The sequence below is a fragment of the Diabrotica virgifera genome, chromosome 8, assembly GCF_917563875.1.
Source record: "Diabrotica virgifera virgifera chromosome 8, PGI_DIABVI_V3a".
In the NCBI taxonomy this organism is placed as follows: Eukaryota; Metazoa; Arthropoda; class Insecta; order Coleoptera; family Chrysomelidae; genus Diabrotica; species Diabrotica virgifera.
In genome coordinates, this window is record NC_065450.1 from 8,067,308 (window position 1) to 8,076,234 (window position 8,927).

Below are 8,927 nucleotides of genomic sequence, written 5' to 3' on the forward strand. Positions count from 1 at the left end.
ATTTCCCATTATAACCTTTTTTTTCTACATTTAGGTATATATATTATATAATAAAAAAGAAAGTTTATTCTGTTTACTTTAAAATGGTGTATTATAAAAAAATTTTAGGATTATTTTTAAATAAGATATTTTATATTTTTTCAAAATGTAATAAGTACTTGCAACGCTTTTTGATTTTAGGATTATTTTTTTTCTCATTATAACTTTTTACGTGAATGTGTGCTATGATTGAATCTTATTTTTTTATAGGTAATACTTTGGATCCACTTGACTCGGCCGGCCAAACTTTAAAATATGGATTAATTCCAATATTTACTGTCAAAGCTCCTGCACCACAAGCTTTGCTTGAAAAAATAGCATGTAAATGTACCAAAGGATGTACAAAAAACTGCGGTTGTAGGAAGATAGGAATTAGTTGTTCAATATTCTGCAAAGGGTGCATGTGCATGGATACTAATTGTGGGAACTCTAAGATAACTGAGGTGTCAGAGGAAGATATTGAAGCTAACGCTAACGAAGAGATGGACTTTGATTTTGAAAAATTTTTAAATGTCATTGTTTAAATAATTTTAACTAAAGTGATGTTTTCTAAGACTAATGTTTATGTAATTTTTGTAAAAGAAATAATTTTAAATAATACGGGTAATAAAATATCAAAGAATAACTCGGTTTCCATTATTGAAATATAGATGATACACCATTTTAAAGAACAGAAAGTAAGCCCCCTTTTTAAGCAATATACAGTATATTGAGAGAATATAGAGTATATTGAGAGAAAAGAAAAAAGAAGTTATAATGAGAAATTTAAAAAATAATCCTAAAATCAAAAATCGTTGTAAGTACTTATTACATTTTGAAAAATAATATCTTATTCCAAAATAATCCTAGAATTTTTTGTAGTATACCATTTTAAAATAAACAAAATAAGCTTTTTTTATTATATTATATAATATATACCTAAATGTAGAAGAAAAAAGTTATAATGAGAAATTTAAAAATAATAATATTTTGTTTTTATATTATATTATAAAAAATCGTTAAAAGTATAAAAGCTTAAAAACCCATAATCTCTTTAAAAAAAAATCGTACAACGTTATACAGTAGACCATTTTAAAAGTTATTTATTTTTATTTCTATTACGTGTACCATTGCATATACCTAAAGTTACGTAGAAAAAAGTGATAGAAGAATATTTGCGAAATAACAAGGAAAATTTCCCAAAATTGCTGTGAGTGGCGAACTTTAAAAAATCATATTTCGAAAACTATAAATCCTAATTACCTCTACTAAACAACATGTTAAAGAAGAAAGATGTAGTTTTTTTTTCTGTAAAGTAATGTCTATACCTATATCCTCGTGGACAAAAGTTATGGGACAAAAAACAAAATTTCTTTCTTTTGGGTTTCTTTGTGCATTTTCTTTTTAATATATTTTTGTAAAAAAAAAGTATCATTGACTTTAAAATGTGATATTTAGATAGAAAATTTAACCAAGAACAATTTTTATGTAGGTATGTTTGTACCAAAAATGCATAGAACTCACCCTAATGTAACCTCTGCTCAGGGACTAATTCACCCATTTCTCAAAAACGCACTCCTTAAAATGGTAGCACTCCGCGATTTTTTCATACATAGATGTCCATTGACCATATGAAATAATAAAACCCCGTTAACGTTGTAGTTCCTTTTAGCTATCTTATTTTGAATATAATCAATAGCCTACTTATTCACAATTATTATTAAAATAATAAATGGATATGACCAATTATTAACTTATACAATAAAATAATTTTATGCCATTTATTCACTTTGATATATCTACGTTACTTAAAAGATTTTTTATGCATAGTATTATTAGCAGAGCTGAAAGTATCTTTAGTAAAAAGATAAAAAAAGTATCTAAGATACTAAAAGTATCTTAGATACTTTTATTTAAGATACTTTTTGGTTCATTTAAAAGTTACTTTTACTTTAGATACTTCTTAAAAGGATCTAGTATCTTTTATCTTTAAAAGTATCTTTAGATACTAAAAGTATCTTAGATACAAAAAAGTATCTTAGATACAAAAAAGTATCTTAGATACAAAAAAGTATCTTAGATACTTACTCAGGACCTGAGAAATAGATACTTTTCATAATCCGACAAGCTTCGACCTGTCGCGCCGGCCGTAGCGGGAGAGACAATGTGTATTGTTCTTTGCATCCCGCCCGCCGGCCCGCAACATTATCCGTTTATCCTTTACAGCGTTAAGTTAGTTTGCCTTTGCCGTTCGTACTCGCTAAAGGAAAAAATATTAGTGCACTAGAAAAGGTAAGTTCCTTTTTTTGCTTTTTATAACCTATTTTAAATTTAAATAAAATGTTTATTTGTTTAAATTTAAAAAATGAAGTGATTCAATAAATTATGATCCCTGATCCCTGCAATGTAGAGTAAAATACCTAAAATCCTATGGTCAAAGAAATCAAAATAAAATTAGAAAATTAACATTACGGTTGTATCTACAGGGTGCAGGGCGCAAAAATATATATCCACTGATATATATCCTGATCTGATATATATCTTGATACTTATCTATAATAAATATCAAGATCAAGATATATATCAATATTCTATTTCCTTTCCTACATTTCAGACTTATAAAGTTTGACGGGAATTAATGTTTTTAAGTTATTTTATAATATTATTGCTTTTCTGTTTTTATTTTGATTTATATTGAAGACTTAAGAGTGTATCAATTTATTAATTATTTAAGAAGGAATTTATGGTTTTGTTTCAAAGGCATCAAAGGTTATATTTTTGTTAATTTTGTTTCTTATTTTTATCTTTTATGTATCTATTAGCATTATTTGTTTTTTCGCTCTAGCGTAATATCATTTCACATTTTACTAGCATACTTAATTTTTTATTTAGTTAACATGTTTTTTTTTATATTTACTTTTGAATAAACTTATTATTTCTGCTTTTTTTCCATTTTGTAACTTTTTTCGAAAATATATAAATATCACATTTGGGTATATATCCGATATATATCAAATATATCCGATATTTTGATATTTATATTTATATAAACTATCATGATATTTTTGCGCTCTGACAGGGTGTCCCAATTCCCAATGGTGCAGTAAAGTTCGATATATCTGATACTGTACAAAAAAAAACCTATTTATAAAAATTGTGGACTTTAAATTTCACGTTTTAAGATTATTTACTTTTATACAGGCAGGGTGTTTCATATTTTCAGGATTAACTAATTAATATTTTTTTTAAATGGAACGCCCTGCCCCTGATGTATATTTTCATCTTTTTGGATTCTTTGCATTAAGCCGATTCAAACAATCTCTAATACTTGAGGTCTACAATTAGAAGTTTAAGAGATACAGGGTGTTAAAAATCTTATTTTTTGAAGTTTAAGTAGTTATTACAGCGTGGTCTTTGTAAAATCATTCAAAAAATAATTATAGTAGTGCTAACAAAATTACGGTCGGGGCCACATAAAACTTGACAATTTTGTTTCAGATGGATATATATATGAGAATTGTCATGATAAATAACTAAATGTCGATGTTGACATGACATTTACTGAACCTGAATCACCTGAACCTGACCCTTTTACACCAAGTGAAGATGAAAAAGACCCTACTCCTGAAAGTCCTGAAACAACAACAAAAAAGAAGTTCAGAAAATTTTTTGGCGGTGCCTCCTCTTCAAAATCTTCGGAAAAAACCTATGAAAATCAGGATTCAGATTCAGACAACTCGGCTGCTACTAGATGTCTATTAAGCCAGATCATCCATTTCATAAGTCCATATTTGGAATAGTTTCATATTTTTTTGCTAATTTTTTGCTAATTTATTACCACAAAAACAAATTTTTTGCTCCACCCCTAACCGAGAAACAATGGTTGATGTAGCTTAATATTATGTCACATCATCGATAGCCATATCTCGCGAACCTAAAGAGCTAGAAAATCGTAAGACGCGGCATATTTTTTTGCTAATTTATTGCTGTCGATCTGCATATGCAACATACCCCAAAACCACCCCTGCTTCCCTTACAGCTAAACAACATCCCCAAAAAACAACGAAAAATCCTAAAAAATGATTCTCATGATATGGTTGACAGTTGATGTTCAATAACAAATTTTTTTCTATGATAAGTTCTATCGATCCAAAGCTTATTTTAAATGTTTTTTAATGATACTTATGCACGTATTATAAAAATTGAGTTATCCATCGCATTTTTTCGGTATGTCAAAAAAAAAGTGTTTCATTTTTTGTTTATTACATTTTCTGTTATATGTATCTCGAAAACTGCTCGATGGATTTTAATGATCCTTATCTCTTTTTATTTTGTTAAACGTGCAAAAATATGAATTCTTCATTTTACCATATCAATGTATATCGAACCATATCTCCGAGATTTATCGATCGATTTTTGACTATTATTAAATATAAGTCACTTCGATACCACTCCGGCTACACTCATAAAAAAAGTAGTTACCGATCTTAGAAAAAGCGTTCTTTAACGAAGAAAGGCTGTTTTCTAGAGCCAAGAGTAAAATAAATTACAACCAAGAATTTTTTTTCAATACATTCTTATGAAGAATAAGTTCTTGGCTATAGTTTATTTTACTCTTTGCTGTAGAAAACAGCCTTTCTTCGTTCAAGAACGCTTTTTCTAAGATCGGTAACTACTTTTTTTATGAGTGTAGCCGGAGTGGTATCGAAGTGACTTATATTTAATAATAGTCAAAAATCGATCGATAAATCTCGGAGATATGGTTCGATATACATTGATATGGTAAAATGAAAAATTCATATTTTTGCACGTTTAACAAAATAAAAAGAGATGAGGATCATTAAAATCCATCGAGTAGTTTTCGAGATATAACAGAAAATGTAATAAACAAAAAATGAAACACTTTTTTTTTGACATACCGAAAAAATGCGATGGATAACTCAATTTTTATAATACGTGCATAAGTATCATTAAAAAACATTTAAAATAAGCTTTTGATCGATAGAACTTATCATAGAAAAAATTTGTTATTGAACATCAACTGTCAACCATATCATGAGAATCATTTTTTAGGATTTTTCGTTGTTTTTTGGGGGTGTTGTTTAGCTGTAAGGGAAGCAGGGGTGGTTTTGGGGTATGTTGCATATGCAGATCGACCGCAATAAATTAGCAAAAAAATATGCCGCGTCGTACGATTTTCTAGCTCTTTAGGTTCGCGAGATATGGCTATCGATGATGTGACATAATATTAAGCTACATCAACCATTGTTTCTCGGTTAGGGGTGGAGCAAAAAATTTGTTTTTTACGGCTAATGACAGCAAAAAATTAGCAATTAAATATCAACCGTCAACTATATCACAAAAATCATTTTTCAAGATTTTTCGTTGTTTTTTGGGGGTGTTGTTTAGCTGTAAGGGAAGCAGGGGTGGTTTTGGGATATGTTGCATATGCAGATCGACAGCAATAAATTAGCAAAAAAATATGCCGCGTCGTACGATTTTCTAGCTCTTTAGGTTCGCGAGATATGGCTATCGATGGTGTGACATAATATTAAGCTACATCAACCATTGTTTCTCGGTTAGGGGTGGAGCAAAAAATTTGTTTTTTACGGCTAATGACAGCAAAAAATTAGCAATTAAATATCAACCGTCAACTATATCACAAAAATCATTTTTCAAGATTTTTCGTTGTTTTTTGGGGGTGTTGTTTAGCTGTAAGGGAAGCAGGGGTGGTTTTGGGGTATGTTGCATATGCAGATCGACAGCAATAAATTAGCAAAAAAATATGCCGCGTCGTACGATTTTCTAGCTCTTTAGGTTCGCGAGATATGGCTATCGATGATGTGACATAATATTAAGCTACATCAACCATTGTTTCTCGGTTAGGGGTGGAGCAAAAAATTTGTTTTTTACTGCTAATGACAGCAAAAAATTAGCAATTAAATATCAACCGTCAACTATATCACAAAAATCATTTTTCAAGATTTTTCGTTGTTTTTTGGGCTGTTGTTTATCTGTAAGGGAAGCAGGGGTGGTTTTGGGGTATGTTAAATATGCAGATCGACAGCAATAAATTAGCAAAAAAATATGCCGTGTCGTACGATTTTCTAGCTCTTTAGGTTCGCGAGATATGGCTATCGATGATGTGACATAATATTAAGCTACATCAACCATTGTTTCTCGGTTAGGGGTGGAGCAAAAAATTTGTTTTTGTGGTAATAAATTAGCAAAAAATTAGCAAAAAAATATGAAACTATTCCAAATATGGACTTATGAAATGGATGATCTGGCTTAATAGACATTGCTGCTAGTGCTACTGCTGCTAGTAGTTTTACTAGTTCTGTTTCTGTAACTAATAGTCAATCCTCACATCATAATGCAGCAACCTCAAATCTCTTTGATGGGAAATATTTTGAAATTACGCAACAAATGTTAGAAAAACTTGACGGGACAAGAGACATTATAGCTAAGTGTAGAATGTGTTTACCTAATAATAAATATTTAAAGGGAAATTCAGGTTCTACTAGTAACTTCTTAAAACATTTTAAAACGAAACATTCAACATTTTATAAGGATTATTTAAGTTCTAAACTTACGAAAAAACTGGAAATTAAAAATATCAATGATAGGCAAATGAACATTAGACAAATGATTACAAAGACTCTAAAATGTTACACAGGATAAATTTAACAGAAGACTTCTTCAGTTTATTGTAGATACCATGTCATCTTTGTCGTTGTTACAAAATCGTAGCTTTCTAAATTTATTTAAGGGAATTACTCCTTTAAAAATCATATCCAGGCCTACAGCTGTAAAAAAAATTTCCTCTATGGTGTCTGAGAACAAAGAAAACTTAAAATTAACATTACATGATATCCGTTACGTCTGCACGACGGCTGACATTTGGTCATGCAAAACCCGAAGTTTTCTTGGTGTTACATGTCATTGGATTGACGACAAACTTCTACGAAAGTCAGCACCGCTAGCATGTAGAAGATTTTCTGGAGCGCATACACACGACCGTATAGCTGAACTATTAGAAGACATACATACTGATTATAATCTACATCCAAATAAAGTGTTACCAACAATTACTGACAACGGCTCAAATTTTGTCAAAGCATTTGGTGTTTTTGGTATCAATAATGTTTTACACTACACTGGTGACGACGGTGAACATCAACAACAAGTGCCAAAAGATGATATCGACATCATTGAGGAAGATCAGGAAGATATTTTGGAGGATGAAGAGGATAATCCTGACATATTTGAAAACGAAAATTATCTCCTTCCAAATAATTTAAGTGACAATAATTTGATCATGATCATACCTACTTTATCTGAACACATACGTTGTGCAAGTCATACACTTGCCCTAATAACAACTACTGATATTATGAAAATAATTAATTCAACCAGTTCTCTTAGATCAAAACATGAACAAGCAATAGCTAAATGTAATCATATATGGAAAAAAGCAGGTCGTCCTAAATCAGCTGAAGTGATAAAAAAAGTATTAGGACGTACTTCAAGTTACCCGGGTGTGACTCGTTGGAAGTCCATGTTCGATGCTCTGAACCAGATTCTTAAGTCTAAAGAAAAACTGGAATCTCTATACGAAAAATTAAATTTTGCAAAACAAGATCGGCTCAGAGATACTGATCTAAATTATTTAGCAGAATTATGCCAAATACTAAAACCGTTTGCTTTGGCACTTGACATTCTTCAAGGCGAACAAAATATGTACTACGGTTTCCTTCTACCATCAATCGTAAGCTTGTTTGTTAAAATTGAAAAGCTTAAAACCAATAAGTTTAAATATGTGGAACCTATTTTGAACGCTCTGACAGTATCTTTAAACTCCAGATTTGAAAAACTTCTTAAGTTGACTAACCAATCTGCAATAATTGCTGCAGTTACTAATCCTTGATTTAAAACACGTTGGCTTACTGCATTTCGAGGAATCAGGAATATCGAAAATGACCTTAGTGAAATTAAGGATTTGGTAATTACAGAAGCTATAAAAATTATGAAGGAAAATGAGGAACAATTAAAACAATTTGATGTAAGTACAAATAACAGTACTACTGTAATGAAAAGTAACAAAATGCAAAACGACTTCTTTGAATTTGATATTAACTCCGATCTTCAAACGCAAAACGAAAACACTGGCTATACTGATTTAGATTATAAACGACAAGCTGAGCTGCAACTATTACAATATTTGGCCGATTCTGAAACCAACATACAATAAATGTTAAAAAAAATATAATATTATAGAACAATTATTTAAAAAGTTCAATACGCCATTACCTTCTTCTGCAGCTGTTGAAAGAATGTTTTCTTTTGCAACTTTTATTAATTCACCCCGACGTCATGCCTTGTCTGATCACACTTTTGAAAATTTAGTTTTACTAAAAGCTAGTGGTTATACTAACTAGTTATTAGCTACCAAAATGTTACTATTTTTTATATCCTATCCTACTGTGTTTAAAAATTTAATTATGTTGAATGTTCTGTTTTTAATGCATAATGCATCTTATGCTGTTTTTAACACACGAATTTATGTTTATTTTATATTGTTTTGAAAATTTAATGTTTGATTTTTGTTTTCAATACATAGTTATTCGTTTGTAATAACTTAACGTCTTTTATTTCTTACCTACCCCAAAACCCAAAGTATACCATTTCAAAGTACCTGCTGGCTTAAACTAAAATTGTATGATAATTTAAAGGGTTAAAATTATGTTTTTAAAACAAAAGTATCGACAATCTACTGTAGAGTAGTAGAGTACCGAGTACCTTTATATTATACCCTAAAAGTATCTTAGTTATTACAAAAGTATCTAAGTATATTAGATACTAGAAAAGCATCTAAGTATCTTTGATACAATAAAAGTATCTTACAT